Source organism: Triticum dicoccoides, chromosome 7A (genome assembly GCF_002162155.2).
Source record: "Triticum dicoccoides isolate Atlit2015 ecotype Zavitan chromosome 7A, WEW_v2.0, whole genome shotgun sequence".
In the NCBI taxonomy this organism is placed as follows: domain Eukaryota; kingdom Viridiplantae; phylum Streptophyta; class Magnoliopsida; order Poales; family Poaceae; genus Triticum; species Triticum dicoccoides.
Genome location: NC_041392.1, coordinates 217969963 through 217979860, shown reverse-complemented (window position 1 = coordinate 217979860; position 9898 = coordinate 217969963).

The window sequence follows — 9898 nt, the reverse complement described above, 5'->3', positions numbered from 1 at the left end:
GTGATAAGTAAGAGCTCCCCCTAAATTTGTGCATATTTAAAATTTGCTTTGGACTGCAAATGCACAAAGAGTTAGAGTCATGGGTTACTCTTCCATGTCACATACATCTTGGTGGAGCGCTCAAAATGATGAGAATGAAATGCATGCGCTCATCACCAAGAATAGTGAATGATCACAAACGATAGATAGAATGGTAATATTTAAGCAAGCATTAAGCGAACATTAAGTGTAGCTTATGATCAAACACATGATCATCGATGTCTCACAAGCATAAGGACATAGTATGTCACACACAAGCAAATAAGGTTCAAAAAAAACACCAAATAAAGCAAGAGAGAAAAGCAACACTCTCTCTCTCTCGAAGCCTATGATCTATTCATTTTCTCCCCCTTTGGCAACAAGTTACCAAAAAGTTCCTAGAAAATGCATAGCACTAGATCGACGCTCAGGCTTGATCTTCAGGTGGTGGTGGAGTCCGGAGCACTCCAAGGACAAAGCCTTCGGTAGACGTGGTCGGAGTCGAGGCTGAAGTGGATGCTGGAGCTGGTGGAACGGAGGCTGTGGCTGGTGCAGACGTTGTAGCTCTGGTGTCAGCAACTGGCAGTGCAGACGACCTCGGACCTCGTGGCACCCTCACAAAAGCATGAGTCGTGGTCCTGCCTCTCCTCTCATTCATGTCGTCCTGGAGCTTCTCCAGGGCAGTCTGTATCTCTGTCACCTTGATGTCCAAGTCATAGAATCTTTGTTCCATGATCCTCTCTAAGCTCGCCTGGTTCTGAGTCAGGGTGGCTATACTCTGCTCAATCCGCAGGGTGGACGCAATCAAGTAACTGAGCTGCTCTTGTTTGGTTTTCAGGAAGTAATCAGATGCCTCCGCTTGAGTAGGCATTCTGGCAGCTTTCTCCTTCTTCGCCTTCTCCTTCTGAGCTTGTGCATGGGCAGATGATGGTTCATTCTCTGTCATCACAACTTCATTGTTCTCGAAATCTGGACGGATGGGCAGGTGTTCCTTATCCAACAAATATACGCCCATGCCCATCTTGGAGTTGATGAGCTCCTGAATCTGAGGGGCATATCCACAGCTCCTCTTCTGATCTGCCGCAGTCCTTTTGATCGTTTCCACTATGAGGCTCATAACTTTGATTTTTTGAGGCACGTCAAAAACATGAAGCAAATTGATCGCGTGACCTCTGATCATCTTGTGATCTCCAGACTTGGGCAGAAGGGTGTGCCTAAGGATCCAGTTGATCGTAGGCAATCCTGAGAGCAGATAATGCACTGAGCCAAACTTGAACGTGTCAAGTGCTTCATTCGGAATCTCCTTGTACATGTTGGACATGGAGTTGTGGTCCATCTTTTTCTTGGCATAAATGTCCAAGTCATCTGCTTGCTCCTCTGGGGCATTGATTAGCTTCGCCCATTCCTCAACAGTAGAGTTGTACCTTGTACCTTCTGACATCCATGTGATCCTGCCATCCGGATAAAAGTGTGCTGTGGAGTAGAATTGCATGATCAATTCCTCGTGCCACTTTGTGAGCTTCTGCCCAACAAAGTCCTCTAATCCACACGCCTTGAAGCTGTCCTGAACTCCTGGGTAGTACTCTTCATTGTCCTTGATATAGGTCCAGTCGACCCATCTCATGTCACATGCGATTGGCTTCTTGTCAAGTAGCACTGTCTCATAGAAATCTTGCTGCTCCTTGGTATGAAATCTGTAGTCCACTGCAGTCCTTCTCCTAGAAGCATATGGATCTACTTCTCTCCACTTCCTGAGCCCTGAGTCTCTCCTGAGCTTCATATCCTCAGCCACAGGATGGGCATCGTTGTGGTCTGGGATCTTGGGCTTGAGCTTCCGAAGGACACTCTCTTCCTCATCCTCAGCAACAGTCTCAGGCACTGGGGCCTTGTTCTTCTCAGCTGCAGGAATGCTCCGTGTGTTCCTCTTTGGTGCACTCTTAGGCTTAGATGCAGCCTTAGGTGCTTCCTTGGGCTTGGATGCAGCTCCCTCTGACCTTATGGCATCTCCCATAAGTTTGGCTGCCTTGGGCGCTGGTGCAGCTGCCTCTTCTTCCTCCTCCTCTTCTACCATGATGGAGGCTTTCCCAAGCACTTTGGCTACAGTCTTCTTCACTCTTTCTTTCCTCTTCTTGCCCTCAGATGCAACGGGCTCAATGGGAGCAGGCTTCTCAGTTGAGGCTCTAGCCTTTGACATGGGTTGCCTGCCTGCTGGCCTCTTGATTTTCAGGCCTGGCTTTGAGCCTTGAGCTGGCTCAACTCTCTTGGAGGTGGCCTCTTCCTCTGCCACATAGTCCTCATCTTCAGAATCTGAGGTTTTCTTCTTCCTTTGTCTCGTGGCAGCTTTTGGCAAATTGCTAGGAGTGCTCCTGCTGCCTTCATCTGAGGAACTTGAGGGGCTAGTTCCCTCACTCAACTGCACTTGCTGCTCTGACAAGTTTTGGTTGTCACTCTGGTCTGACATGTTGCAAACTGACTGCTGAGCCTATGAATAGATTATAGAAGAGATAGAGTGGATGAGCATCACAAAATGCAGAGATTTTTGCAAAAAGAATGATCCAAAAACTTAGTTTTAGTTTCCCACTGAAATCATCTCGGATCTACCGATTTTCAAACTCGGTGATACCGAAGCAGTTTTGGAACCTAAACTAGTGAACTCGGTAGGACCGAGTCACAGTTCGGTGGCACCGAGACTGCTAGGGTTTCACTGAGTTCAAAAATCGGTCACACCGATAAGTAATTCTCGGTCAGACCGAGTCTCACTTGTGCAATGGCATAAGCCAAATCGGTGGGACCGAATTTTTCAACTCGGTGGGTCCGAGATGGTTTCGGCGGAAACCTAAACCTAGAATTTTCGAATCAAACCTAATCTATGAGCGTTTTGACTGGATAGAAGTTTATCAAACATGGCCAGAAACAATATGATCACAATGTGCTAGGAATCAGATTGAGGAATAGCACAAAGATCAAGTCCATACCCTAGTTCGGCGTGGACTTGCTACGGCGGCAACGGCTGGGCAGAAATCTCGTTGACGGCGACGGAGACCAGTGACTGGAGGCTGCTGGCGGCGAGAAGACGATCCGGAGACCTCAAGGGCAGAGCAGGCTATCGCGCGGGTGAAGGGGTTCGGAGAAATTTCCAAATTTTTGCCCGTGACTATATATATAGCCCGACCTTGTCGGTGTGACCGAGTTGAACAACTCGGTGGCACCGAGATTCATAACTGCGTGCAGTTACTGAAACTCGGTGAGACCAAAAGGTTCAAATCGGTTGCACCGAGATTGAAAACTTAGATCAACTTAATGATCTCGGTAGGACCGAAAGTGGAGTATCGGTCAGACCGAGAATCATAAAGAGGTTTTGGAAGTTTAAGTCTATGACGAATCGGGGACTCCGAGCGCTCCTCACACAGAGTGGATCGAATCTGACTTGATCAAATTTTGTGATGCAACATGAATAGAGTTTGAGACAAGAAAAGCATAGATAGCTAGAGGAGGTTCTTAGGCATTCTTGTCCATCCACTTGGCAAAAGAAGATAAAGCCGAACAATCAAAGCAACAAGTGGATGTCCTCGAATGAGTAAAATATGCAATCAGCATGCTCACACAATAAGATAGCAAATGGAATATGTGGCAAAGCATGCACAACCAATTCTAGCATCTATCAAGCAATTTGCAATGACTGGGTCATCTATATATGATTATATTGACTTATGAGTCAAGTGAGAACACTTGATCGTAGGTCATACTCATCGTTTAAGCTCAAGTGGGGTTACCACTTTTACATAAAGCATTGTTTTGTTCACATCTTTAGAGTTGCTTTAGCTCAGTCTTAGAGTAAAGCTCCCCCTAGATGTGATATCCCCCCTAAGAGGGATGAACTAACCTTGGGTTTTGTCGATGATGACTTCATGTAGACATTGAAGATGTGGATGCTCAATGTTGATGTAGATCTCTTGGAGCTATCCATTTGAGTGAATTGCACTTTCAATACCTACATGGGTTAGTCCCACAAGGAACAAACAAGGATATCCATAGACATAGAATGATGCACACAAAAGATGATGTCCATGAAAACTTTTAGGTTACCTTGTCCCTTGTCTTACCAACAAGAGGGTTTGTGACTCCTTGAACTAGTGCAAGATGTGGAAGTTGATTGCACTTGTTCTTGCCAAAATGATAAGAGTGAAGTATGTTGGCAGAGTCACCCTCAAGAACTTTCTAGTTCTTCTTCTTTTGGATCCACATCATCTTGATGGGAATCCTTGGAGTTGTAGTCGTACTTGATGAAGTGGAGCTTGAGGTAGTCTTGGGAATCCACTTGACTAAGGTCTTAGGAGCTTCTTCAAATGCATCAATTTCCTCTTGAAGCTTGTTCTTGCCTTTTTGCTCATAGTCTTGTGGTGGAAGATCATCTTGAGCTTGTGTCCCCTTGAAAAACTTCTCTTGTTGAGGGACAAACTTTGTCTTGGGGTATTGATCTTCTTCCCATTCAACTCCATTGGCATTGAACTTTCGTGCAAAACCAATACCTTGATTCTTCCGGTGCATTCCTTGCTTGCGCACAATTTCCTCGAATTGCTTACTCCCGGCAAGGCTTTTGTACACTCCTTTCTCTATAATTCCCTTCAATAAGCTATTTACTTGCTCAAGTGTAACTTGGCTAAGAGAATCATTAGTGGAATCAAGAGAACTACTAGAAGCAACAATATTGGATTTAGCATGATCATTGTTACTACTAGCGGAAGAATCTTTCTTGTTAGATTTAACTTGAGGCATGTAAGTGGATAAGAGTAAACTCTTGGCAATGTAAGAAGAACTTTTCTTGCGGAGATCATCATTGATTGCCTTTAAGAACTCATGCTCTTGCTCAAGATTGAGCTTTTCAAAGCGTAGCTTCTCATGAGCTCTTAAAAGTTCTCGATGATCTTCGAAGATAGTGTCATGAGCTAACTTAAGAGTTTTTAGTTCTTTAGTTAGAGCCTCAATCTTCTCCTTATCATTGTCATTCGTTTTATCTTGATTAGCATGATTAATTGGTCTTTCATCATAGTATTCATCACTAGAGTTGTCACCAAGCAAATCATCACCTAACAAGTCATCTTCATCACTATCGAAATCAACATACTCGGGGTGTGTTACCTTAGGACCTTTGGCCATGAAGCATCCTCCAATTCCTTCATTTGGTGAGTCAAATATGTCGTAGGAGTTGGTTGACACAAGTGCTAGACTGGCAACACCTTCATCTTGAGTATCTTCGGAGTCGGAGTGATAACTTCTCTCGGAGTGGCTGTCGGAGTCGGAGCCGGATACCCATTCACCAACATGAGCTTGATGTCTTCGTCTTGTGTAGCTCCTTGATGATTTTTCCTTCCTTTCCGAATCCTTGCTTCTCCGTGAGTATCTTCGTTCATAACGATCATCTCTACTCCTTCTCTCTCTTGGTGGTGATCCTTTGCTTCTTCTTTTTGGAGAATCTTCTCTTTTCTTGTAGGGAGCCGTACACTCATTGGAATAGTGCCCGGGTCTTCCACAATTGTAACAGTTTCTCTCCCGACTAGAAGATCTTTTGTCATTGTAGGACCTTGACTTGGAGCTTCTATCTTTGCTTCTACTCTTGTAGAACTTGTTGAAGTTCTTCACCATTAATCTCAATTCTTCATTGAAGTCTTGTTTCTCACTTGATGATGTAGGGGCTTCACATGAGGCTTTATAGGCACCACTTGACTTGTTGTGAAGTTCCTCTTTATCCTTAAGTGACATCTCATGAGCAACAATTCTTCCAATCACTTCCGTTGGCTTGAGATCTTTGTAATTGGGCATCATTTGGATCAATGTGCACACGGTATCATATTTTTCATCCAAGGCTCTTAGGATCTTCTTGATGATGAATCTATCGGTCATCTCTTCACTTCCTAAGCCGGCAATCTCATTTGTGATGAGAGCAAGCCTAGAGTACATTTCAGCGACACCTTCACCATCCTTCATCTTGAACTTGTCAAGTTGGCTTTGAAGCACATCCAACTTGGATTCCTTGACAGAGTCGGTACCTTCGTGCATATCAATCAAAGTGTCCCAAATTTCCTTTGCATTCTCAAGGCGGCTACTTTTGTTGAATTCTTCGGGGCATAATCCGTTGAAGAGAATATCACAAGCTTGAGCATTGTATTGCAACATCTTCAACTCATCTGAGGTAGCTTCACGGTTTGATTCTCTCTCATCAAAGAAGTCACCTTGCAAACCAACACACACAATAGCCCAAACAGCGGGGTTATGTCCAAGAATATGCATTTTCATTTTATGCTTCCAACTAGCAAAATTAGTACCATCAAAGTAAGGACCTCTTCGGTGATAATTTCCCTCGCTAGACGCCATACTCTCCTAGGTTGTGAAACCAAGGCTATGACCACCAAAAGCTATGGAGATCAAGCAAATGGAGACCAAGGCTCTGATACCACTTGTAGGATCGAAGTATGTCTAGAGGGGGGGGGTGATTAGACTACTTGACCAATTAAAAACTTAACCTTTTCCCAATTTTAGTTCTTGGCAGATTTTAGCTATTTTAGGACAAGTCAAGCAATCATCACACAATTCAAGCAAGCATGCAAAGAGTTTATGGGCAGCGGAAAGTAAAGCATGCAACTTGCAAGAGTATAAAGGGAAGGGTTTGGAGAAGTCAAACGCTATTGGAGACACGGATGTTTTTCCCGTGGTTCGGATAGGTGGTGCTATCCTACATCCACGTTGATGGAGACTTCAACCCACGAAGGGTAACGGTTGCGCGAGTCCACACAGGGCTCCACCCAAGGGCAACGGTTGCACGAGTCCACGAAGGGTCCACGAAGAAGCAACCACCCACAAAGGGTCCACAAAGAAGCAACCTTGTCTATCCCACCATGGCCATCGCCCACGAAGGACTTGCCTCACTAGCGGTAGATCTTCACGAAGTAGGCGATCTCCTTGCCCTTACAAACTCCTTGGTTCAACTCCACAATCTTGTCGGAGGCTCCCAAGTGACACCTAGCCAATCTAGGAGACACCACTCTCCAAGAAGTAACAAATGGTGTGTAGGTAATGAACTCCTTGCTCTTGTGCTTCAAATGATAGTCTCCCCAACACTCAACTCTCTCTCATAGGATTTGGATTTGGTGGAAAGAAGATTTGAGTGGAAAGCAACTTGGGGAGGCTAGAGATCAAGATTCATATGGTAGGAATGGAATGTCTTGATCTCAACACATGAGTAGGTGGTTCTCTCTCAGAACATATGAGTTGGAATGGTGTGTGTGTTATGATGGCTCTCTCACAGAATGAGAAAGAGGTGGAGGGGTATATATAGCCTCCACACAAAATCCAACTGTTACACACAATTTACCAATCTCGGTGGGACCGAATCAGAAAACTCGGTCAGACCGAAATAGTAAACCTAGTGACCGTTAGGAATTTCGGTGGGACTGACATGCAACTCGGTAGGACCGATTCGGTTATGGTTTGGGCATAACGTAATCTCGGTGAGACCGATTACACAAACTCGGTGAGACCGAATTTGGTAATTAGCTAACCAGAGAGTTGGTCAGGCAAACTCGGTGGGACCTATTTGCTCTTTCGGTGAGACCGAGTGGAACTCGGTGAGACCGAAAAGTTACAGGGGAAACACTGAGTTTACATTGCAATCTCGGTGGGACCGATTCGCTCTTTCGGTGGGACCGAAAAGTTACGAAAGGGAAACAGAGAGTTTGCAACCCCATCTCGGTGGGACCGAGATCCTTATCGGTAGAACCGAATTGCTAGGGTTTGGCAGTGGCTAATGACAAGTGAAACTCGGTGGCGCCGGATAGGAAGAATCGGTAGGACCGAGTTTGGCTTAGAGTTTAGGTCATATGTGGATATGGGAAAGTAGTTGAGGGTTTTTGGAGCATATCACTAAGCACATGAAGCAAGAGGCTCATTAAGCAACACCTCATCCCTCCTTAATAGTATTGGCTTTTCCTATGGACTCAATGTGATCTTGGATCACTAAAATATAAAATGAAGAGTCTTGAGCTTTTGAGCTTGAGCCAATCCATAGTCCTTAGCATTTTGAGGGTTCCACTTTCACATCCATGCCATGTCGATCATTGAGCTTTCCTGAAATAATTATCTTGGAATAGTATTAGCTCAATGAGCTATATGTTGTTATGAATTACCAAAACCACCTAGGGATAGTTGCACTTTCACAAACCAAACTGATAATTCGAGGAGACTTGCAAAGATAACCAATCATACATACAAGAATTCAGAGAAGATTGAAATATTGTTCATAGATAATCTTGATCATAAACCCACAATTCATCGGATCTCGACAAACACATCGCAAAAGAAGATTACATCGAATATATCTCGAAGATAATCGAGGAGAACTTTGTATCAAGATCCAAAGAGAGAGAAGAAGCCATCTAGCTAATAACTATGGACCCGAAGGTCTAAGGTAAACTACTCACACATCATCGGAGGGGCCATGGAGTTGATGTAGAGGCCATCCGTGATCAATGCCCGCTCTGGCGGAGCTCCGGAAAAGGCCCCAATATGGGATCTCCTGGGTATAGAAGGTTGCGGTGGTGGAAATAGGGTTTCGTGGTGCTCCTGGATGTTTTCGGGGTATGTGAACATATATAGGAGGAAGAAGTAGGTCGGTTGGGCCACGAGGGGCCCACGAGGGGGAGGGCGCGCCCCCTGCCTCGCGGCCACCTCGTTGGTTGCTTGACGTCCACTCCAAGTCCTCTGGATCATGTTTGTTCCAAAAATCACGCTCCGAAAGGTTTCATTCCGTTTGGACTCCGTTTGATATTCCTTTTCTGTGAAACACTAAAATAGGCAAAAAAAACAGGAATTTGGGATGGGCTTCCGATCAATAGTTTAGTCCCAAAAATAATATAAAAGTGTATAAATAAGCCCATTAAACATCCAAAACAGAATATATAATAGCATGGAACAATCAAAAATTATAGATACGTTGGAGACGTATCATTCACCAATACTCAGATGAGCATTGTGGGAGACATCAAACCTCACTTTCTGTCTCCATGACTTCTTGCTTTGCGGAGTGTCTTGCCAGCACAGTCGGATTACCCGGTTCAACGAATCTGGTACCAGTGATTAAAACATCATTGTTGTAAGTATCTGGCGGGTTAGCTGAGCTCGATGGTTCAGCAGTGGATGGATTAAGAACGATTTCATCAACAAATGGCTCAGGTAGATCTGATTGAACATTGATAGCAGGGTCTTCCGGTGCTTTAGTTTGTTCTGGGGCAAGAGTCGGCTGCGCCGGTTCAGCGGCTTTTGGATCCCCAGTCGGTTTTGCCACCTTTGCTTTATTGGGATTTTCTTGACCACTAAGAAGAATTTGATGAGTCAGTATAATGATACGGGCATAAAGGTGCAGAAGAAGGATAATTATCTTTACCCAGGGGTGGTCTTAAAAGTCGGTAGCTGAGTTTGTGAAGAATCACCAGAGGAGGAACGACCAATATCCTGCAAAAGTGGAATTATAGTTGAGTGACTTATAAAAGTGACTCATTCATCAGAGTTAAGGTTTAAAAGAACCTCATTTTGGAGTTTCCGTGGGGTTTTCGGTAAGCCGGAGGGTAACTCATCGTCTCCACTGGTCCGGGTCTGACGGCGGCTCTCATGTTGCTGTTGTTTCAAAAGAAAATTAGGATCTAAATAAGCCAAGGGGTGTGAAAACCTTACTTTTCGGGTTACCCGCCGAAGTTTCTGCCTTGGTAAAGGTTCTGAGTCGGAGGAAATACTAATAGTTACCTCTTCTTCAACTGCCTGGCTGGCCCCCGTGTCCTCCTGATAATAGTCAGTGTCAATAATGTTGTTAAAAAGCAGGCCAAGAGAGTCA